The sequence below is a fragment of the Adiantum capillus-veneris genome, chromosome 16, assembly GCF_014529385.1.
Source record: "Adiantum capillus-veneris isolate H3 chromosome 16, ASM1452938v2, whole genome shotgun sequence".
In the NCBI taxonomy this organism is placed as follows: domain Eukaryota; kingdom Viridiplantae; phylum Streptophyta; class Polypodiopsida; order Polypodiales; family Pteridaceae; genus Adiantum; species Adiantum capillus-veneris.
In genome coordinates, this window is record NC_140946.1 from 147,012,605 (window position 1) to 147,038,592 (window position 25,988).

The following is a 25,988-nucleotide window of genomic DNA, read 5'->3' on the forward strand; positions in this document are numbered from 1 at the left end:
TTAGGATGGGTCTTGTGTGTTTCAAGCTTTATTTCAACTACAGAAGTTGAAGCTCTAGAGAGTTGGGCTATGGGGACATATGATTCAACCTCTTGGACATGCGATGTTTTGGGTTTTATTTCCTTAAGAGGAAATATCTCAGGAACCATGGCTTGAGTGGCAGGGCATTTGGTGGCTATCATCCACGTGCGTCCTAGGTTTATATTCCCCTCCATAGTTCCAGCAGGCATGACCAAAAAGTCTTGAGCTACAACCCCATTTTCATAACTGACAGAAGTGTGTCAGATATCAAAAATTGCAATTTTTTTCTTGTTGACACCCTTGACTTGGATAGTACTCTTAGATAGGGATGGCTTTCCCAACTGACACCACACTGTATGACAACATACTATATTTAGCACTCGTGTCTAGCAAGGTGTTTTATAGCACTTTTTCATAGTCGCTAGGGTATCGTAGAGGTGTGTTAGAGACCAACCAATCATCCTTTGTTTCAACGTGGAGTACATGTGTAACTCTAAGTTTGGCCTCTCATTGGCATCTTATGATTTGTTGTCACTCCTTAGCCTCAGCTTGAGCTTGTATCTTCTTCAATTCTGTTTGTGCCTTGGCTGCCTTTTTTTTTATGGATGGCACATAGCGCCTCTTGGCTTAATGGATCATATTATCTGTGAAATTTTCTCCCTTTGAGGAATCCAATGGTTTCAACTCCATCAAGGGTCTCCACACAAATGCTTCCTTGTGGGGTGATTTCACATACTCTATATATGGTCCTTTTCCCGCATATTTTAACTTTTCTTTTCATTACACACTCCATGCATAAGGACTTTATCACCAACATTGATATCTTTGTTCTTTAGATGACGGTCAAACCATTTCTTCCTTATATCTTTCTCCACAAGTGCATTTTGCACAGCCAATTGTCTTTCTTCATCTAACCTCTCAAGGATATATAAACGCTCAACTAAAGGGTTACCGTCCCAACCTTCTTGTGAAGCTACGTGTAGACTAGGAATTACAAACTCTAATGGCATAACTGCTTCTTGGATATACCATTTTGAATGGTGTACAATTAATAGCCACTTTGTAACAAGTACGATAAGACCATAGAGCTGAAGTCAGCTTCGAATCCCAATCTGTGCGATGAGCTTCCACCGTTTTGGTCAAGATAGAAATTAAGGTCTTGTTGGTACTCCCAGCTTGACCATTTGCTTGTGGATAATAAGGTGTGGACTTATGGTGAGCTATCATGAAGTTGGTAGTGAGTTCCTTTATCACTCCATTTATAAAATGAGTGTCATTGTCACTCACGATCTCAAAGGGACAACCAAATCTTGTAATAATGTTCTCAAAGAGAAACTTGGTAGTTGACCTTGCATCAGCCTTACGTGTCACCCTAGCTTCCGCCCACTTTGTCACATAGTCAGTGGCAATGATAATATATCGAGATTGAGTGCTATGAGCTGCCGGACTAATTGGGCCTACAAAGTGTAAACCCCATTTTTCAAATGATTGAGTCACTTTAATGTAAAGAATGAGGATGCAAGAGAGCTACACAAGACAAGCACAAAGCACACAAAGATGGAAAGCTTCTTCTTCTTCTTCACAGAAAAGAGAGTACAAAAATGACTAAGTGCTAAAGCTGAAAAGTAGCACATATGTACATGCGGTCACTAAGTGTGAACTCGCTAGAAGCGTACTAGGCTGGCACTATAAGTGTAGTCCAGCTGTAGAATCACTGGCAGAGATCCTCCGTGTCGGTCACCTAACGCGCCAGTGAGTAAATGCCGTAAGCGGCCCAGACCCATAGTGGATGCCAGCTCAAGGTGTAGAGCTCGACATCTCAAAACTCCCCCTCGAGCTCTGCATGTCGCAGAGTCCAAGCATAGTCCGGAAACGTCGAAGCTTCTCAGCTCCGAGGGCCTTGGTAAAGATATCCGCTATCTGCTCCTCTGTGCTGACGTAGACCAAGTCGATGTCGCCCGCCAACACTCGCTCTCGAACGTAGTGGTAATGGACCTCTATGTGTTTGGTCCTGGCATGGAACACTGGGTTCCTAGCCAACTGCATGCTGCTGAGGTTGTCACAATGGATGAAAATCTGCTGGTCCACCTGCACTCCCAAGTCCTCAAGTAATGTGCGTAGCCAAGCTACCTCGCACGCCGCAACTGCTGCACCTCTGTACTCGGCCTCTGTGCTCGATAAAGCAACCGTAGGCTGCTTTTTGCTGCTCCAAGTAACAGCAGCACTCCCAAAAGAGAACATGAAGCCACTCGTAGATCTGTTATCAACAATGCTACCTGCCCAATCTGCATCTGTATACCCATACAATGCTAATGGTGCATCTGCTGCATAGAACAATGCGTAGTCAAGAGTACCTTGCACATACCTAAGTGTGCGTCGTACTCCATCCAAATGTGGCTTCCTCGGAAGTTGCATGAACTGACTCTCCAAGCCTACTGTGTAGCTCAAGTCTGGCCTCGTGATAGTCAAGTAGATTAGACTACCCACAATCTTCCTGTACATGTTGACATCCTCAACAACATCACCCTTCTCTGCACTCAGCTTTGCATTCACATCCAAGGGAATAGAAATTGGCTTACAATCAGCCATACCATACTTTGACAACATGTCCAAAGCATACTGTCTCTGTGATAGCCATACACCCTCTGGAGTCCTGATCACTTCAATGCCAAGAAAGTAGCGTAACTCGCCTAAATCTTTCATTTCAAACTCCTGTTTGAGAAGACCCTTCACATGGTCAATCTCCATAGCATTGTCACCAACAATAATAAGGTCATCTACATATATGGTAATGACCACAATCCCCACATCACTCTCACGTACATAGAGTGAATGATCAGCATGAGCTCTCCTAAAACCAATACTGACAAGATACTTGGCAATCCTGTCATACCATGCTCTAGAGCCCTGCTTCAAACCATACAAAGCTTTGAGAAGTCTGCATACATAATCTGGGTAACCTGGATCGACATAACCAGGTGGCTGATCCATATACACTTCCTCTTGCAACTCACCATTCAAGAAGGCATTCTTTACATCCATTTGATGCATAATCCATCCTCTAGATGCAACCACTGCTATGACAGCTCTCACTGTCGTCATCTTTGCCACTGGAGCAAAGGTCTCCTCATAGTCTATGCCATACGTCTGTGCATAACCCTTTGCGACCAGCCTTGCCTTGTGACGCTCAATGTTACCATCAGCCTTATGCTTGGTTTTATACACCCATTTACAGCCAATAGCTTTCTTGCCACTTGGCAATGGCACCAACTCCCATGTGTCATTTGCTTCCAATGCAGCCATCTCTTCATTCATTGCATCATCCCAATGCACATTTCCAACTGCATCCTCAAAACATGTGGGCTCCACATCCTGTATCACCTTAGCCATGTAGGCTTGGTGATGCGCTAGATACCCATCATAAGTCAATTTCTGAACTGGATTTCTGACTCTATTAGATCTGCGCGGTCCTGGGTCACTCCTTTGCCCTCTAGCATCTTCTTGTACTTTCCTTACACCAGGTGTCCTGACAGCCGGAATTCCAAATTCCTCATCAAGACTTTGTTCAGAACCATCTGAATCCATGTCTACATGTGAAAAACCTGATGATGCATCAACCATAAAGGGAGGTTCATCAACCTTTTCCTTTCCTTTTCGTGATACATTCCCTGTACCTGTTGGTGGAGTAACCTGCGTACGTAGTCTACCATTCCATGGTTTCTCAACAGAGCCACGAGAAGAGGACTCTTGTGGTCCACTCAAAACCTGTGACTGTGGCCTCACATTTTGTACAACCACATCATCTTTTACATCAGCCCCAATAGTGCCATGTGCATTACTGTACCAGCTGCTCATCTCATCAAAGACTACATCTCTGCTCACTCGTAATTCTCGTATAGTAGGATTGTAGCATTTGTACCCCTTTTGTTCAAGGGAATATCCCACAAGAATACATTTCTCTGCTTTAAGATCCAATTTCCTACGCACCTCATCTGGTACATGCACGTAAGCTATGCAGCCAAACACTTTCAAGTGTGCCAAATCAGGCTTTGTACCTGTAAACTTTTCCTCAGGTGTTACATCATGCACCGCAGCTGTAGGTGTCCTGTTCATAATGTACACAGCTGTATTTACAGCTTCAGCCCAGAAATGATGAGGCATGTTCTTCTCATTCATCAATGCACGTGCAACCTCTGCAATGTGCCTGTTTTTCCTTTCTGCGACCCCATTCTGCTGTGGAGTATATCTGCATGTAAACTGCCTGTGTATACCATGCATTCGCAGAAAATCTGAAAAATCATTGGAGAAGTACTCTCCCCCTCCATCTGACCTCAATGTCTTGATTTGCATATCTGTCTCCTTCTCAATCATGACTTTGAAGTCTTGAAAGTGACCAAACACTTCACTTTTGTTACGCATGAAGTAGACCCATACTTTCCTTGTATGGTCATCAATGAAAGAGACATAATACCTGCAACCATGTATACTTGCAGTATCGGTTGGACCCCAAACATCTGTGTGCACCACCTCAAGTGGCTTTTTACATACATTGCGCTCATGTGGAAATGAGCCCTTTGACTGTTTTCCAAACTGGCATGCTGCACACACTTTATGCATACCATCCACCTTGAAAATGGGCAATCCTTTTACAATCTGTTTTGATTGCATGCTGCGCAATCTCTGCTCATTGACATGGCCAATGCGTTTGTGCCAAATGTCAACATCAGCCACAACACCTGTGTCCTGTGCAAATAATGCAACTTTTACCTCAGGCATGTCTACATTCAGCGTAAACATTCTGCCCACACATTTTCCCTCTGTGATCAGCTTACAGCCATTCTGGAAATCTTCTACATAACAGCCATTTGGATTGAAGCAAACCTGCAAACCCTGCTCAACCATTTGTCCAACAGAAACAAGATTCTTTGTAATGTTTGGGACATGAAGTACATTTGCTAAGTACTTTGATTTCCCACTCTTCGTATTTAGAGGTATGTCCCCTACATGAGCAATGGGGTGAGCTGTGTCATCTCCTGTCTGCACATAGCCTGACACATCTGGTTTGTGCATATCTCTAAACCACTCTCCACGAGACGTCATGTGATTAGAGGCACCTGAATCCACATACCAAACATCATCTTGGGTGGAATTCTCTGCAGTCATTGTATTCATTACATGTTGCATAACAAACATGCGCTCGTTTTTGTTGTCATCTGCATCTCTGCTAGTAGATGCATAGTTGCCCTGTTCTCTCTTTCTACTTGCTTTTCCCTTTGGACAGTCACGTGACATGTGACCTCTTTCACCACAAGTCCAACATTCTCTACTATCTGGAGTATGTTGCTGCCTGCTTGATCCTGCACCACGACCTCTTTGACTCCCCCTGCCTTGAGACTTGTTTCCCCTGCCACCTGTATTGTTTTGATTTGATTGACCTTCCAGAAATTGGCCCCTGCAACCCCTTGGGCCTCGACCACGACCTCTACCTCTACCTCTATTGGAGTTAGAATAGAAGGCCTGTTCAGAATTATTTTTGCCATGAGAAGAAGATGTGTCAAGGTTCTTCTCCTCAAGAATAAGCATAGAAATCAAATCTTGGAACACGGGGATGTCGTCTCTTGTATTCATGGAAGACCTAAAATGTACATACTCATCTCCTAGACCATCCAAGCATGCACGGACAATGTCATCGTCTTCCACTGAGACTTTAATAGATCCAAGAGCCTCAATGATACTCTTGATCTTCAAAGCATAATCATTGATGGAGAGGTTGTTCCTCTTAACCTGATTTAGCTCCGACTTTAGTTGAAGCTTCCTGGCCTTGGTGTTCACCTCGAACACTCTGCCTAAGTTTTTCCATGCAATGGCGGGGGTTTCAGCATCCTGTAGATAGCCCATCATGCCATCTGTGATGCTCATAGAAAGCCAATACATCACTTTGCTCTGGCCTTGTTGCCAGTCCCTCAAAGCTTTCCTTTGTTCTGCTGTAGCATTTGCCTCGGGAATCTCTGGTTCCTTTTCATTGTCTCCTTCTACATAGTCCCAATAACCTTTTCCTTTTAGGAAATTTGTTATTCTGAACTTCCATGCAGGGTAGTTATTTTTCTCAAGCTTCTCAGTAACAATCTGATTGAAACCGTCAGACATCTTGAAGCACTAAGACAAAATAGCTGCAATCTGCAAAAACCTGCAAATCTGCTGAACCTGGTATCGTGGTTCCTGTAACGCTTTCTACACTCAACAACGAGTGTCCACAATCAAGCGTACATACAACCACTGTACTTGTACAGTAAATCTCTGTATACTGCACTTTGGAGACCTGTTCAGAAACTTGTGCGAAAAACGAGTGTCCACAATCAAGCGTACATACAACCACTGTACTTGTACAGTAAATCTCTGTATACTGCACTTTGGAGACCTGTTCAGAAACTTGTGCGAAAAACCCCTAAAAAAAATTTCGCTACGCGAGGCGCCTTCGGCATCTGGTCGTGGATTGCGAACGAAGGGATTGTGATGCTCTTGCTCTCTTAGCCTCTCTTGCCTGCACCAGGCTCTGATACCATGTAAAGAATGAGGATGCAAGGGAGCTACACAAGACAAGCACAAAGCACACAGAGATGGAAAGCTTCTTCTTCTTCTTCACAGAAAAGAGAGTACAAAATGACTAAGTGCTAAAGCTGAAAAGTAGCACATATGTACATGCGGTCACTAAGTGTGAACTCGCTAGAAGCGTACTAGGCTGGCACTATAAGTGTAGTCCAGCTGTAGAATCACTGGCAGAGATCCTCCGTGTCGGTCACCTAACGCGCCAGTGAGTAAATGCCGTAAGCGGCCAAGACCCGTAGTGGATGCCAGCTCAAGGTGTAGAGCTCGACATCTCAACATTGCAAATCTTACAAAAACAACTTTTCATTCAACTACAAATAAGGTGTGGCCGCCCATATAGGCTTACTAGGAGTTCATAGGTTAAATATGGTTGGGCTCAAACATTCCTATTATAAGTCATAGGTGAGTGGTTCCAACTCTACAATACTCGGCTTTGGCACTATGCATGCTCCTTCCTTTGTCATAAGGGACAACTCAATCACTTGCCTCTTTCCACGCTCTTGCATCTCTGTCAGACGAACGTCCTATTGGTCTAAGATGGTATGAAGCTTGTTGGCATTCTTTTCATTGTCTTCCAAAATTGTAACCATTTGACCCATTTGCCTCCCTACTAGCAATGCCAGTGTCCCAAAATCTCCTCCATATTGCACAACAATGTCATGTTTGCTTGTGTACCGAGTAAGCAATTGTCACATAAGGCAATTTCCTCATTCCATACCTCCTGCCAAATCAAATATGCTTAGTAAAAAATGTCAAACTACATTTGTACTTGTTCACAATGCTTCATTTTACCTCTCAATGGTGTACCATCTTCGTGTTTTGTCCATTCACCTCCTTGAGCGGATTGAACTAGGTGCCCTCTTGTGGTAATTCAATGGCCTTTGTTAATGGTGGATGCCCCTTCTTCATTATGAAGACAAGTAATGAGCGCACAATTTTATTCTGCCTTTTGCAAATTGGTGTCTTGCAAACTACCATGTCTGTGTGGTCCTCTTGCCATCTAGTAGTACATGTGATGTTTCTCATCATTGCATGATCATCAGCTTGGAACACAACAACCAATACTCCTTTTTCATCGATTGTTGCATGCGTAAGTGAAGCTAAATGATTGAATTGACAGGCATCAATATTGTTGCATTGTGGAACCTCAGTATCTGATAGTCCATTCACAAGAGCATTGGTTTGTAGAAATAAAATTAATGCATGCACCATAGAGCTTATTGACATCTCTTCACGATATGAACACAAGCCTTTCTTGAGGATATCTAGCTCAACGAGTTTTACTAGAGCGTTCTTTGTGTCTTCCTCTATCTTATCAGGACTATAATGTGCAATCTGAACATGACTGTCATTAGTACCTGAAACATTTCAAAGATCACACCTTTGTCAAATTAGGTTTCATTCACAATACACCACTATCAAAATCAATCATGCAATTCAATCCAAATATCTTTCATTTGGATGTGTACAATGTTGATCATGAGAAGACTTACCGGTTGATGTTGAGTACCTCGCTATTCACAGGTCCAACAGATCCATTATTTTTATTTCAAGCATTGTTGCTAAATCAATCATGTCCTTGGAAGTCAACTAGAATACCTTTTTCCTTGAGATCAAAGAAACAAGAAAGCAATGACAACCCTTTAAAAGTCCCATCTTGTTTCAAAGAGTCTTTACAAAATAAAACAAGCAATACTGTTTTCCTTTGTGCAAACACATGATTGTGTACTTCCAGCCTTGCAATTCGCTAAAGCTGCATCATACCAAAGCACAAGTTGTTACGTCGTCAATCTAAAGCAGCTCAACCAACAACAAACCAAGATTAAGTTTTGATATGATAATCATCATTGAGATGTCGTGTCTGTCTCATCCATTTGCAATACTTGCACACTGGGCTCAAAAGCTGCCAGCTTCGTCGGGGTTTCTTGAGCCCCGTAGTAAAATTCATGGTTGTTGAGGGAGGTAGATGACAAAATATCTATTTCCAATGTTGAAGAGCCATTGAAATGCCCAAAAATTTTAGTCATAACATAGGCATAACGATACAGATGATGATACGACACTCTTTCAAAACCATATTCGTGGGATGTTATTAACCTAAATAGAAATTGGCATTGGCAGTAGCTTGCTTTTGTTTGTAAATGATGTGCCAATAATAACATCCATACAGAAATATAAATCCAAGATTTCAAAAATATAAAATCTCAATTTAAACTATGACAAAGGCATTTTGATGTTGACAAGGGATCGTCAAATTGCAAGCTTTGATCCGTCACTATTAGTAAATTGTCAGTATCACAAGTATTCAACAAAGGATATAAAAGATCTTCCCCTCTTACGCATGGTTATGCATAAAATGACCCCTTTCTTTTCACAAACTATTACTTTTCTTTCAAAAACTGAAGTGTAAAATCCCTTTCGCTAATGTCAATTTTGTAACCTTTTTGTATCATATGTTAGATTCAAATTTTATTTCTACTAGTCTGACAGGCCACATTCAACTCTCTCTCTCTCTCTCTCTCTCTCTCTCTCTCTCTCTCTCTCAAAGTCATGAAAAGGCAGGTGCATGTGGAAGATTTTGTAGAAACTTGAGGGGCAAGCAGGTTGAGAATTTTGGTAACTTGATTCTTGTGGATATGTACACACATTGTAGGCAATTATATGAGCAACCAAATGCTGCCATTTTATCGTTCACTCCCATGTAGTCCCTCTTTTTTTACTATTAAGGATGTATGCAGTGGGCTTGAAAAGTTGGCCAGTCGCAAAGCGAGAGATCTTCAAGGTATCAAACAGGAGATGATCAAATAGCAGGGAGATTTTTCACGTGAGTGGATGTGTGATATGTTCAATCTTGCACTTCAACATGGTATGCCTTATAATTGGAGTACAGATTGGGTCAAGCCTTTGCATAAAGGAGGGGATGTAAAGAATGTAAACAACTATCAAACTATAATGATTGGGTCTCTTATGGAAAAGTTGTTTGGGTGCATAATGGAGATGAAATTGAGTGATTGGGTTGAAGAGAATGGAAAGCTTGCAAAAGGACAAACGGGTTTTGTCGATGCCATAGCGGCCCAGACCCGTAGTGGATGCCAGCTCAAGGTTTAGAGCTCGACATCTCAACATTTAACACGATGTAAGGGCATCTAATCCTTTCATTTTGTGATCTTGTAACGTTGGATTCATCACATCCTTTTGCAAAAAGTGATGCATCCTTGAATAGGGTAGGCCAACAATAGCCTGATTGCAACACCTTTCTAGCAGTTAGTTCCCCAGAGAAATGTCCTCCGGCTATACCCATGTGGGCTTCTTGCAGTATGTATAAATACTCATCCTAACGGGCACAACGTCTAAGAATATTGTCCTTCCCTAACCTATAGAGAGTCCTTGCAATGAGAGAATAAGGTTCACATTCTTTTAATAGTTTTTGAGCTATATCCTTATGAAGCTCTTTGGGTGGAAAACCATTAACTTAGAAAGTTCACAATCTTCTCACTCCATTCAGGCATGGTATCAACTAGAAATAACGAAGTATCGATCAATTCATCATCGACTTAGTAGAGGCTTCACCATTGGGTATGCGATACAAATGATCCGCCATGACATGTCTTTTACCAGGTCTCACCACAACAGTAAAATCAAACTCAAGGAGAATTAACAACCATCGTGTAATTCTTCCCGCGGAACAAGGTTTATTTACTAGATACAACAAGGCTTGATGATCAACATAGAACACAAACTTGTTGGCCAGAAGGTAGTAGCGAAATTTCTTCACTACATAAATCATACCTAAACCTTCTCGCTCTGTAGTGGTGTAGTTTCTCTCAGCATCGTTCAATTGACAACTTGCAAAGCTAATGGGGTAGTCCAGTTTATGTTCTCCTGGTTGAGCTAGAACACACCCAATAGAAAAGTTTGATGCATCAATATTCACATGAAAAATTACATTCCAATCAGGCACTCCTGAAATGGGAGCACTTGTCAAGGTCTTTTTCAATGACTCATAAGCATGGTCACACTCCGCGGTCCAGTGGAACTCAACAAGAAGCTTGTACAAAGGACGAGCTACCTTGGCAAAGTTTAAAATAAACCACCGGTAATAGCCAACATGGCCCATGAATCTTTGAACTCCTTTATAGTTCTTTGTAGGTGGTGGCAATTCAAAAATGGCTTTAATTTTACTCTCATCTGTGGAAATCCCATTTTTAGACACTATAGGCCCTAAAATGACTCCATGTTTAACCCAAAATTAGCATTTGAAAGGGTTTAAGGAGATGCGGTATAATCTGCACTTCTCAAACACTTTTTGTAAACATGATAGATGTTCTTTCCAAGAGGAATAAACACAAAGGTCATCTAAGAAAGCTTCACAAAACTCCCTCAAATATTCTCTAAAAACGGTTTTTATTAATCTTTGGAAGGTAGCAGGAGCATTGGTTAAGCCAGAAGCAAGCCAAAAGCCATAACACAAAATGCGAACACTCCAAATTTCAGTTATAAAAGCCATTTTAGCTTCGTCCTCTAGTCCAATTGTGATATGATTGTATCCAGAGTACCCATCTAAAAAGCTATAAGCTGCCTTTCCTGCAACTCTTTCAAGCACAAGTTTTGAATATGGCAAGGGGTAATGGTCCCTCCTAGTGGCGGCATTGACCTTCTTCAGATCCACGCACACTCTGAGTTTCCCATTCTTTTTCGGCACAATCACCATTGGAGACACCCATTCTGAGTGCTCAATAGGGTATATGAATCCACATTTCACAAGCTTTTCAATCTCTTCTTGAATGATCTTTGCATACTTAGGATTCATTGGGTAAGGTCATTGTTGAACTGGTTTAGCCATGCTATTCATGGGGATTGTGTTTTGCACCACGGAAGGTGGAACACCTTCCATATCATGATATGTCCAAGCAAATATATTCCTCTGAATTCCTTGAGAAGTTCTTTATGTACATACTCCTCAGTCTCTATCAGATCTTGGGCAATGAAAACAGGTTTGGACTCTTCTTCTGGTCTGCTAACTCTATTTCCTTAACTATCACTGTGGACCATCATAGACTCCATTGCTTCCATCGACAGGTTTTCTTTGAGCCTATGTATACACAACCTTATGCTCCTCTCTGGTGTAGAATTTGAAATGATCGGGTGCAAGGTGTAAGTCTGTGGGGTTTTGTTGTTTTGTGGATTGTGATTTCACTTCTGCTTCCTTTTGTTGTTGAGCTAACTCTCAATTTTGCTATCTTCTTACGATACAGCTCAACTTTGGCTTCTTTGTAGCCTCTAGTTGCTTGACTTGCTCGATCTCCTCCATAGGGTTTGGGTAAGTTCATATCTTCTTCTTGGGTCCTGGCCATTGTGGCTCATGACGATCTTCCTTGTTGGTTTCTTTCCTAGTGGTCATTTTGGTCTCCATGGTTTCACGTGAATCAGAATCCTCTTCAGCGTCGTTCATATATACGGTGTCAGGTGGTAGAGCGCGGCATTGGCGACAGCTCCTTATTCTTTGCAGCACAGGATCCTGCATGATGGAAGCATTGAGAGGTGAGTAACACACCATTGTTCTTTGAGCTTGCTAGGACTCTCTAGTAGTGTGTTTGCAACCTTTTGAGGCTTGCACACAGTGCACAGGCAAGTTCCCAGCCTTCGACATGTACGGCAAGCGTACATTTTTGGCACCGCTGCCTGGGACAGCCTTGCATTAAGCTTGAGGAGCACTTAGTGCTACCTCGGGAAACCTTTCTTCCATCTGTTTTCTGTGTTTTGCACTGTTGTGTTGACTGTATGTTTGTGAGTGTGCAGAGTACCGTGTTTGACAGAGTGTTAGTCGAGGTAGTTAGTGTTAATTAGTTGTATTGCACTGTGTTAATTGAAAAGAGGCTAGATAGAGTTTGTAGGAGGTACTGTGTGCGTGTGGGAGCTCGGCGCCCATGCGGCCACATTATCCTCACAAAGTTTTTTCTATTAAAAAAAAAAACTCTCGGGGATATTTGGGACTAAATAGAAATTTGGAAATTAAAATTAGAAAAAAAATATTAGGCAGTACAAATAGCCACGCTCACAAAAAAATTTAGTGGAGACGGGGCTGTGAGAAAGCATTAGGAGAACACAAAAACCTGCATAAGAGTAATGCTTTAAGCCTAACCTTAAGTGGGAACACTAGGGATTGGTATAGAACCCTAAGGGTGGAAGAAAAAACGATTTACCGTACTCTTAGGAATTTGTTCTTGAAAGAATACATACGAGAGGGAGTGCTTTGGGGTGTAGCATCTCAGCTCAGAAAGCCCAACGAGAGGAAGGAGAGTTGGTGAGAGACTTTAATAGTCACTTGAAGCATTTGAATTCTCGTTGTAATCCAAATGAGCGCTTCAATAATAACCAATTTTCTTGATAGATTCATTAAGGGATTACGACATGAGGATATCTACAATGGCCTAGTCATTAGAGGTATGACCACTTGGGAAGCAGTCACCACTAATGTGATCCAACTGGAGGATAATTTAATGATTCAAGGAGAAAGAGTGTCAGTTGAGCCTAAATCTACTAGCTCGCAAGCATCGGGGCATCAACCAATGACCCTAAAGCCTATTGCTAAGGAGCCAAAGATATTTGAGATGACTTTAGCAGATCTCACCAAGGCCATTCAAGAGAGTCTTAGAGACAATTGTGCTCCACAAAACAATCATATGTATCCAAGAAGGGAGCAACAATGGTGCTCGGTATGCTATGGTCCGCATAGTAGCAGTGAATGCCCTACTTTTAGAGTAAAATTCAATGGGAATTGCAATGCCTGTGGGAGGTATGGTCATCAAGCTAAGGATTGCATAGTATTTAAGCGCGCGATGGCCAATAGACCAACCTTAGCATGGACGGACACACCTCAAGTGCCTACATTGATGCTGGCTCTACCTCTTGAACAAACGTCACAACACATGGTCCCTAGGGTCCAAAATTCAAACAACACCCTTACCACCTCGAGTGCTAGGACCGCAATCACCACATCCAAGAATCACATCCAAGAATCAAGTGGGTTGTGAGTCATCTATTGTTTGTTTGGAAGGATGTGAGGAAGATATAGACCCTAATATTGCCTAATGGATGGATGCGCTTCAAGAAAGTCCACAATACTACATGGAGGACTATTGGGGACAAGTCAAACATGTCTATCAAGTAGCTGCTCTTGCTGCAAAAGGCCAAAATATCAATTACACTGCCAAGAGACCACCTCTTCAATGCTGTGAGTGTGGAGGTCCATATCCTGTAGCCGAGAGTCCTATTAGGCTCCAAAAGAATGCTACATTAATGCAAACCAATCAAGCAAGCATTTCTACAATGCCGATAATCATGTGTAATTGATGTGGCATAGATCATTTGATTGCCCAATGTTTAATAATCCAAATGCACCCACGATAACTCCATTGAATTTAATTGAGGTTACGGAGGAGCCAACACAAAGTACGCATGTGGTACCCGTAAGTGTACTCACACGATCGATGCTCCAAAAACAAAATTATATTATCGATATCGCTGCAATGCTCTCTCTCTCTCTCTCTCTCTCTCTCTAGCATACACACACATGTTGAAGGAGAAGGAGACAGAGATGGAGCAAGAGCACTTCTTAGCTTACACCTCAGAGAATGAGTATTTTAGGTCAAAATAGACCTTTTATAAGATTTTAACCCATTCACACATGGGTGTCCACAGTGGCTGGTCAAAGTAAAAATAGTATCAAATGACATATGTGGTGCGCCTCTCATCGGCGACTACCCAAGCACCTATAGGACTCACAACTCCGGTCCTTAACTCAAAACAATGTGATATTTGTGGATGTTTACTGGGCCGATGCCCATTTGCCAAGGTCAGCACCAAGCGATAGGGAGTGTTGGGCAGTCACCAAGCCTCCTACTCACTCAGTACTAACTCCACTGTCCCATGTAATGATGTTAACACCAAGGTCAACACCAAGCGATAGGGAGCATTGGGCAATCCCCAAGATTCCTATTTGCCCTGTATTGACTCCACTGCATGACTTCTAATCACATCACCAAAAAAGGGTCTCCATCGTCGGTTAGAGACCAAGCTCAACACCAAGCGATAGGGAGTGTTGGGAAGTCCCCGAGCTTCCTATTTGCCCAGTATTGACTCCACCGTTTGACTTGTCAGTTAACACTTGTTGTAGCTTAAAACGATAGTAATTTTGTTTTTAAAGTTTGCTAGAAACAATTGCAAGAGCTTCGATACTCAATCCTGAACGAGCCTTGAATGCAAGTACTTAACTTCAAGAAGGAGTTCAAATTTCCGAGCTTCCTTGGGTTTCAAAGCCAAGCCTTCCATTCCAATAGGAAATCAATATAATATTTCTAGCATAATTGGTCAACTTTATTCACTGAAAGAGCAATCAATTTTTGTGGGAATTGGCTCTTGCACGCAAGGCACTCTCAGAGTTGGTTTCTTCAAAACCCTACAAAAAGTGCATCATACGTGTCCTCTTGGCCTTTCATCTTTTCCTTTGCCTCATTGGGACTTGCAAACATTCCAGGTGAAATGTCCCAAGCCTATTTTCTTTGTTTTGGATAAATGAATGTGAGGAGTAATGGTGCCTTGATAGATAGTGCAATTAATGGATGCGCTTGTGCATCTCTAATATCCCAATGAGCTTGTTCAACTATAGGTAAAACAACACTAGGAGTAGGAGGAAAATGGTTAGAACCTACAACATTCTCCATAGATCCTAGGCATACAATAACAATGGGTATACACCCTTGGAAACAATCTCATGATGGATCATGCAAGCCCACAATATAGTTGTCTCTATTCAATTTGTTATCAGTAAACAACATCTTCAAAACATCACTTAGTGTTAGCTTCAAAAAAAGAATAGTGAAGCCTTAAAAGATGGTCACCCGCCCAAAATTCATGAAACCAAATCCTTTTGAAATCCTAAGGCCATTAAGCCCTTCACGTATGACCTCCCAAGAAAAGTCTCAAAACCCTACCATGTAGGTCCATAATTGCATAATGCAAAATTTTATGTGGGATACTAGGGCCCCAAAATTCTTTGCTCTCGCATGACCTTGTCATGTCTCTGAAAAGCAAAATGGATGAAAGCGTTTAGGGTATACATCCTACTTATCCAAGTCAATCAAAGCTTATGAAAAAATGAAATAGAACCAATAATATGAATACCTGGAGGTTGAACATAGTGTTCACTTACCCATAGTCAAATGCACATGACCAAATCTCCTACCTAAAAGGTTCATTTACTCATAGTCCAATGCACATGATCAAATCTCCTACCTAAAAGGTCTAGTAGCACTAATTGAATGATTATGAAAATCAAATAGTAATGCATTGGTAACCCTTAGTGTTGCCTTTGCAATCCAAACCCCTTGGTTGAAATCTTTAACGTCAAACCCCTTGGTTAGATTTTGTATAAAAACTGCTCAAACTAGCAATCTATGGTGCCTAGAGACACAATCAGTGCTGCAACTAAGCACAAATCTTCTCAAAGTTGGAATCTTATTGACAACTAGATCTTGAAATAATCTTATCGCCCTATGAAAAAAAAAAGATGTCTAAAACTCCAAAGAAGTCAATCATATACTAGATTTTCTTGGGTGTTCAAATAAGAGATCACCTACTTTGAGGCTCTTTTAGTCTATTCATGTCTACTTGATAGTAGCGAGGTCATGCCTACTTGCTCTGCACAAAAAGCATCATCTGTATTGCCAGCACCTTGTGCACAAAATTGACACCGATGTAGTCATATACAATGATCATAAGAAAATATACCATCCTTAACAAAGTAGTTGATATTAGAGTGGAAGCATAAACCATGATTTAGTGGAATGAGTCCACAATACTGGCATGCCATGCATGCATATCAAAAAAATAGTGTGATAAGCCCTTGGCTCCGCTGACGGTCTTGACAATGGGAGAAAGTTTCATACATTCCTTGCACAATGTGTACTGGCATGGATACATCATAGTTGGTCATTGCAAACCATAACTATGAGCTTATATCCTCTTTGTAAGAAATGTGAAATACAATAAGGATCTTGTAGCAAGGAGAGTAGAGAGAGATACGATGCAAAGTAGATTAGTGGCAAATCAAAAACTTTAGATTAGCACACTATTACAAAGTGATGGCGTCATCCACCCATGCGCTCTCAAGGTAGAGCTTAGATGACGATTTAGACAACTAGAGAAAGTAGGAATACAAGGGACTAAGAATCCTTACACAAGGATGTGTTGTGTGCGTCAAGTGTGCACACCATTCTACCGAATTACTCATGAGATGGCCTCCTTATATAGATGTAAGGGAGCCTCTAAATGCCCATGTGCAGCTGCCCTTAGATAGCCAAGTCCAAGTAGGATTCTCCCATGCGCCCATGTGTAGCCGCTTTTGGGTAGACAAGTCCTCCTAGAAATCGGCCATTGGCCAAGGAAATCCAACCACCGGCCAAAGACCACCGACCAAAGACCACATACCATTGACCACCGGCCACCGGACGGCCATTTTCCGATTGTCTTTTTTCCGTTATTTTGGCCAAGATATTCCGGCAAAAAGGAATATTTAGCGTAGGAAAGTTGCCCCTAGATTTGCTCCGTACCATCCACGATCACAAATAGAGATCTCATCGGCGTGCAAAGCTGGAATCCACCAAATATATGTGCACCATTGGATTCTCCTCATATGGGGACCTTACAAACTGTGCAGCATATATTGTGGTGGCAAAACTGAGAGAGGTGGGCATTGCAAGTATACCAACACTCTTATTGCAAAACCTGTGTGCCATTATTCTTGATCCTAAGTCAATGGATAGTACTTTGGCATGGAATAGAAGCCTTGCTTCACAGTAAGTCTATCAAAGCATGTTGCTATGCACAATAGAGAAATCTTATTGGAATGAAAATTGAAAGACAAAAACAAGTAGAACTTGAAATTGTCTAATCTTGTCGCACCTCTAAGAGTAGTTCACTTTGCTTGAATCTGAATTGTAGCCATGTATGCTGACAAATTTAGAGATTTTGGATGTTATACTACTAGCATATTCCAAACTTTGGAAGCTTCTAGGCAATATGTCGTAAAGTAAAGCCTTGCTTCGCATAAATTAATCTAGGAGATGAGACAGAACGGAGCTTGAGTGCTCTTAGCTAACAGGTTCTCTGTGTGACACACAAATTTTAAAGCAAAAGAGAATCGACATTGTCAATCTTTCAAATAGGAACGGACTTGCCAAAATATGCAACTTATTGAGAATCATGAAATTGCCTAATATTACAAGAGATAGATCATGAAGTTGAGCTATCAAATGTCATCCAATTGCCAAGCTCCACTTGACCAAAGCAACATTTTCTTGTCAAGTTTGCTTTGTAGAAAATCCTACAAGATGGAATAAGTTCAAAATGGAAACTTAAACTAAGGTACTTACCAATTGTCTATAACCACCACCCTTGGCATCAAAACTCGTAGCATTTTGTGGCATGATTGTGCTTTTAACATACTTTGTGAACTTATTTTTTCTGCACACTGGCAAATGCTTTGGAGTGATTATGCACCCAATGCATATACATAGATATAGAACCATGTTCCTAGAAGAGTTGCCTTTTCCCTCCGCTTGAAAATTTGTCGGATCTGGCTTGCTGGAAATGGGTTGATCATGACCATTTTTGACATCATCAAGTTCAAATAACTTGCCTAGGAGCCATGCCTTAGCAATCCCAAAACTCTGAGCTAGAGGAAAAATTGCATGTTGGCTTCTTTAATAATTGGTTGGGCCTGTCGAACATCTTTACTCTACAAGCAACAGGCCTTCCTTGTACTTGCTGATTGTTCAAGATGATTCTTGACCGCTTTGGAGCAAGATCTATTGCTTGAAATTTTGAAATCTTCTGGGAGACATCCTCATAATGTACTCGTGCCGACTTGCATTGCCAACCACCTGGCTTGTGTGTTCATGGAAAAATCATGGCTTTGCCTTGCAAGCCTCATGCTTCATGATTTTCCACCACTACCATGCCTTGCATTAGCATTGGTTTGGGGATTGCATGACGGCCATGTACCTCCTTGAGAGACGATGGTATTTGGAGTTGTTTTCTTTGCATGGCTTTGATCTTGTGGCGTCCAAGGTGAGATTTAGAACAAGAAGCCGATAAACCCTCATACTTTTTTTGCTTTCTTGCGAACCTCCTTTCAACCATGAGTCAAACATTGCAAACATACCTTGGGACTGCAACACCACGAGTACTCCCACTCCTCCTTAGTCACATATTCATCGCGTTGTTGTGTGATTTTCAAAAATTGGTTGTGCAACCATCTTAAGCTCATGAATGTTGGTAGACTCTCAAGGCCCGTCGGATAATGCATCGATGGTCATCTTCTCTGTCTCCACTCGATTTGCACCTTTGTTGCTCTTGCTTTGCATCCTCATACTGTGAAATCCAGTTTTGCATCACTGGATTGTGAAGCATGAAAAATTAATTGATCTTAGCCTCTAGATGTTCTGTCATTTTCTTTTCAACACTGAGATTTCACATCACAATCCTAGATATGCGCTCATCATCTATAGTGCGCCAAAGTGTTGAGCACGATCAACTCTAGAGAGCCACTCTCCAATGTAAACTAGGGACTCTAAAACCAGCCAACTCTATTCCATGCTAGCCTCTGATGTGCATTATGATGCACATATCCCCTAAGCGTTTTCATGAAACGTTCTAAAAAGAGCATCCATCTGGAATGCATTGTGCCTGCTATTTCCACCTCATCAACTATGTAAGCAAGAAGATGCACTAGCTTGAATGGTTAGCATGGTAGTAGGAAAGTGTTTCTTGAACATGAAAACAACCTCCGCAGCATTTAGTTTGGCGCATGGTATGGAACCTACATCAATGTCCTTCTAGGAGATTCATTGCACCAAGTTTGCGAGTTTGTAGATTGTGGTCCGAATGCTAGGGGACAAACAACTCTCAATGGCCGTCAATAAAATAAACTACAAAACAAGTCTAGCAATGGCATTAAAGTCCACACACAAATATGCCACACAATGTGCACTAAGATCTATTTCACTTCAAACATACCTGACACATTTTATGCCATTTGTGTGACTTCAAACCAGTAAGCTTCCCTTCTTTAGTGAAACATGTTCGGAGCAAGTGCATTACAATAGTGGGCGTACGCACTGAAGGAGTACGAGCGGAAGTGCGATGCGAGAGAGAGTGCGAGAAGAAGAGCACGACGATATGGTGAACTCGCTCTACTGTAATGTGTAGAGCATAGTGAGTTCTTATTAGGTTTTTACAAAAGAATATGTGTACATACCTGGCGGCCCGCCCACTTACCTGGGCGACCACATTGGGCTTATACCCCAACAACCTCCCACTTAAAGTCCAATGTGGTACTTTAAGTGTGAGAGAAGCTACTATACAAGCTAATATACAAGAGATGTAGAGAAGTGATGTACTACCCTACACCTAACTGCTTGCGAAAATGCGCAAATCTCTCTGAGGGAAGTCCTTTTGTAAGTAGATCAGCAGGATTTTCTATGGTGTGAACTTTGACAAGCTGAAGTTGTTTATCCTCGAGCATTTCCCTGATGAAATGATACTTCACATCCACATGCTTTGTCTTTGAGTGATAAACTGGATTGCGAGCCAATTGTATAGCACTTTGACTATCACAATATAACACAGGCATCTCTTCTTTGATTCCCAAATCTGTTGCTAGTCGATTAAGCCAAATTGATTCTTTGCATGCCTCTGATGCTGCAACATATTCAGCCTCTGTAGTAGACTGAGTAACACAATCTTGTAATCTAGAACGCCATGATACTGCTCCACCAGCCAATGTAAAGACATACCTTGACGTAGACCTTTGGTTGTCTAAGTCACCTGCATAATCTGAGTATGTAAAACCCTTTAAACTTAGCTCCTGACTCCCATAGCATATACGCATACTCTTTGTAGCTTTCAGGTATCTCAATATTCCTTTCACTGCCTCCCAATGTTTCTTGCCTGGGTTTGACATGTATTGACTTACTACTCCCACTGCAAATGCAATGTCTGGACGAGTAGCAATCATTGCATACATCAAACTACCCATTGCAGACGCATATGGAATCTTATCCATTTCAGCATGTTCTTCCTCAAACACAGGACAATCTTGTTTGCTAAGTTTCACATATGGTGGCAATGGAACACTCAATGCCTTTCCCTTCTCCATATTGAAATGTTGCAAAACCTTGTCAATATACTCTATTTGAGTCGGATCTGCACCCGCCGAGACCACGTAGTCGAAAATGGCGTGCGCAGATCTTTGTTGAAGCTGAACGGTGGCCGAGATGACCTCAGAATGAAATTCTGAGAACACCGAGCCCTTCGGGCTCACCCACAAGATTTGGGGCCGTGTCTTCGCCTGTTGAATCTCCCTCCAATCTGAGCAGGTGACTCTGGCTACCTGCAAATGCTGCCCCGAGCCTCGATCTGAGCTCTGATACCAGTTGAACGAGTACGAGCGGAAGTGCGACGCGAGAGAGAGTGCGAGAAGAAGAGCACGACGATATGGTGAACTCGCTTTACTGTAATGTGTAGAGCATAGTGAGTTCTTATTAGGTTTTTACAAAAGAATATGTGTACATACCTGGTGGCCCGCCCACTTACCTCGGCGACCACATTGGGCTTTATACCCCAACACGCACGGATCAAATGATCTCTTTTACTTTGCATTCATGGTAACCTATCAAAGTCCATGGTGCTTTAGGGAGCTTTATCAATCCATCGAATGTTGTTTGTGGCCAGTATTGCTCCATACAATCTGCATTCCTAAGGTCAATTACGGCTCCCAAAGTATCTTTCTTGCCAATGATATGGTCCCACAGAAGATTACCCACATTCTTGAATATGTGCATTGGATCATGAGTCTAGGCCAATATGGAAACCGGTACCATAGAGATAATCTCTTCATCCCTCAGGGCAAACTGTCATCACACATCTCCTTCTGCTCTAACCATGTTGGAGCAGACATCCTTGGTGGCTCTCTTCCCAACAAATCGTCGTGTAACTCGTGATTCTAAGGAAGATGCGCTTGATGACCTTTGTAGATTTTCTTCTTGAGTGAGGGTGCCCAACGTGCATAAGGTCTAGGGCCACATGACGCATGCTCTGTATCCGCTTGTCTGAATCCATGCATGTATACACATGACAATAAATCCACATGAGAAAAACAAAGGTTTAATGTGTGAGTTTGGGTATCACTTAGTCCGGGATAGTTATGCATTGTCCACATCAGAATGCCTCTGATCAAGGCATTGTATTGACCTGTGTGTCGACTCATATCCACCATTTCTATGCCAATCCACATGAATTGTGTAGCTCTTCCAATAGTGGACAAAGATACACATCCATATTCTTCACTTTATACCACCTCGACACAATCAAGCTTAGAAATAGGTGCCCCTTCTTCCTCATCAACCACGGAGGAATGTTTTAGTTGACAATGACAACTAGCCATACACTACTGTAAGATGTCGATCTCTGACCAAATGGATTAATGCCATCTATAGCCAGGCTGAGGTGCAAATTTTGAGCTTCCCTGGCAAAATCCAGCCATTTGTCATCTAAATGCCTCCATGTCGTGCAATCTGCAGGGATTCGTAGCACACCGTCCAAAGACCTATTCTCCTCGTGCCATGATGCTAGAGCGGCCATGGACTTGCATTCAAGTAAATTATTGATGCAAGGCAGTAGAAGTGTCGCAACACCTTTTGTGGTACTTTTTGTCCGTGGAAATCTATTTGATATCTCTCGGAATCACATTTCGGACACTTCTCCATGTCCATGTATTCCCCTTTGAAAAGAATGCAATCGTTAGGACAAGTGTGAATGAGATTGTAATCCATCCCCAAGTTTTGCAAGATCTTTCTTGCTTCCTCTCCAAAATTTGGCATCACATTATCAGTTGACAACATGTGCTCTTTGAGCAATCTACACAGAGAAGAAACGCAAAACACTTGTGTATGTAATTTGGTACATTATAGATTTAGTGAAACATTGAAGTAGACACATTGTAATAGATTACCTGAAAAGTGATGTAATGCTAGTTTCACTCCATCCAAACTTTGCATGCATGTTGAGAAGAACGAGGAGCACCTTCAATCTAGACACTTGTGCTCCAGCATACAATGGCATATCCGCGTTTTGGTTGGACGGCCCCACATCGTCGTCATTACTCATCATGAACGTAAAAACCTTGAATCCTGAACATAAATTTAATCTTCTCTTACTCTCTGTTAACCCTCACGCACATTCCTATCACTTACAATAGACGCCGTATTATTATTTGGTAGAGTCAGATACCGGGCTTGTCGGTCCAACAGGAAAAGGGTAAGAGTGATCATCGATGAGAGGTGCACTCTAACAGGAACATTCAAGGGTTAGTTGGCTAAGTCGGGTGCCCAAGTGTGAATGGGGCAAGCTCATATAAAAGTCACCTAAACCTAAAATTCATCCATTCTCTCATTTGTGCAATTGAAGAGTGCTCTTGCTCAATCTCCATCTTCTTCTTCTTCATCTCCTTGTGTGTGTGTATGCAAGAGAGAGAGAGAGAGAGAGAGAGAGAGAGAGAGAGAGAGAGAGAGAGAGAGAGAAAGAGAGAGAGAGAGTGTGTGCGATCAAGAATTGCACGACGGCACCAGTGGCGGCGAGGCGGTTGAGCGCGGTAGGGTGGTAGCTCCTTCTTCTTCGCGGCGAGGAATCCTCCACGAAGGCGAGCCTAGGGCGGTGAGTGACACACCCTTGCTCTCTTGAGCTTTCTAGATTAGTTTGGTTGTGGTTGCAGCCATTTGTGGCTCGCACACAGTATATCGGCAAGTCCCTTGCATTGACACGTGCAACAAACGCACACATTTTCGGTGCCGCCCGGGGAAATGCTCTACATTAAGCTAGAGTAGCACTCTATGCTACTTTGTGGTGCATTTTGAAATGTAGGAAAGGTAGAGAAGGAAGCTATGTGTGTAGAGAAGGAGTTTTGCTGCTCTGTATTGTTTTGTTAATAAGGTGTTGAAAGGTACTGTGTTTTTTTGTTAATAAGGTGTTGAAAGGTACTGTGTTTTCTCTATGATAAGGTGTTAGAATTAAGGTAGTAGATCCATAATGTTAGTTCTGTGTAAATTACAGTAAGTAGATCTATTAGATAATGAGTTACTGTAGTAATGTGTTAGTGTGTAACAATAGCTGTATTAGTTGTAAGTAGGTAGGTTAGGCGTGTGTTTGCTTGCATGCACAACATAGCCGCGACGACCTTATCCAAAAAAAAATTTAAAAGGTAGGACCGAGTTCGGCAATATCCCCCAGACCCAAGCCCAAGTTTACGCTCAGGCTCAGGCCTCAGTCCCCCTTCAAAATTACGTATTTTAGCCTCACACGTAGGTCTTTTTGAGGACCAATAGAGCTTCAGGTAACCGAACGATGTGCTGGAAAGCACACCACAACCCCCTAAGCGATATGCTCATTTCGAGCCATCACACACTCTAATCCAAAAACCAATCATTAAAAAACATCAAAAAACGAGTGGAAACGGACGCCTAAAAAATTAAGCGGTTAACCTTTGAGGTTATTCGCCGTCGCTTGTAGGGTGCCAAAGGCACATGCATCTGCGCTCTGATCGCGTGCTAGAGGCCGAGCAACTAGTGAGCATTTTGACTTATGCCAGTTCCCAATACGCACCTACTTTAGGTTCCGGGCCCTCGGCGGGAACCCACGGTAGTATCACTCAGGACCCACATATAGCATTTAGTGACTCTTCCTCTGACTACGACGTCATGGAGGGTTACCCAATGCCTAATCCCGATAGCTCAAGCCAAGACATGCATACATGCCATGGGTCCATGGTCCAGGCCGAGCGTGCTTAGCTACTTGAAGGAAACCTTCAGTAGAGCCACTCACTTAGAACATGGAGCTAATGATGTAAATGAGCGGGGTGGGGAAGTGAATTTGCCATTCATGACCAACGTAAGCCCCATGCTCTTAGAAAGTGTGCACGTGAATACTCCATTCACCGCACCCCTTGACTCTTCAGAGCTATTCTCCTCCGAGGTTATATTACCTGATGGTAGAAGCCTTGCCGAAGTACAAGAAGTTGAGCGGTATATCATTGCGGCTAGGGAAAAGGAAATCGAGAGCTTACGCAAGGCAGAGCAACGAAGAGAGTTAAAAGCAAAAGCTCCGATGTCAATATCATTGCTAGGAGAGCAATCGAGTGCTCCTAAATTAGCGACCACTAAGGGTCAACCCATAGAGAGCCACATTGCGTCCAGTTCAAAGGACACCCCTAGCACCTCAATCCTAGATGGAGCGTTCTTAAATGAGAACTGGGAGTACAAACTACAAACGGAAACTCTAATCGATCTATACACAGGTCACACCTATCACGTGGGTTGGTTAGATGTTCTACAATCCACAACGGGTGCTACTACCATGGAGGATCAACAACAAAGAGTTTGTGAGGTCATCCATAGAGTTATTGAGCTAGAGAGACAGAACAAGGGGATCCATATGCCTTTGACGGGTCTCATGAGATTCTTGGATACAGGGAAGGCTAAACAACCAACATTATCGCAAATGGAGACTCCCTCGGTAAGTCCGATGGATCCTCCATATGTTGTTTCGCCAGGGGTCTCAGTGCAATTTGAGCCCACAAGTGATAGCTTTACTTTTCCAACACTAGCTCATCTTTCCCTTGATGACACCACGGCTACCATGCCTACCCCAATGATGGGCATGCCAAGAAACACGCCATGGACCTCATTTGTTAGTAAAGCACCACTACATGGTAGCTCAATGCCTGCAACAGTACCTACAAGTGTATACCAATCGTATACACCCATGGGTCCTCGTACTCATGTAGTTCCTACCCCTCCCATTGTTTCAACTACCTATGCTCCACAACCACAACACCCAAGTTCTTATTTCCATGGGACCATAGCGGCTAGCATTAGCATCTCACATCCGATGTCTGCTATGCCTAGGGCCACACATATGAACTTTGGGCCGCCATATGGCACAACACCGTACCAAACGTGGAACCCAAGGGCTTCCTATGTGCCAAGCCCAATGCCAATACCTACTTCACATGTAGTCTCTGGAGCACCTCCACCCACGGTGCCTACTCACTTACGTGACTTGGCAACATTTACTCAAGCTATCGGTCGATCTATTGCTGAGAATATGTGTAACACGCCTGATAGAGAACCTGGAAGTAAGGCAGTACAAATAGCCAAGCTCACACAAAAATTTAGTGGAACGGCGATGTGAGAAATCATATCAAAGTGTTTGAACAAATATGAGATTCTCTAGGAGAACACAATGAC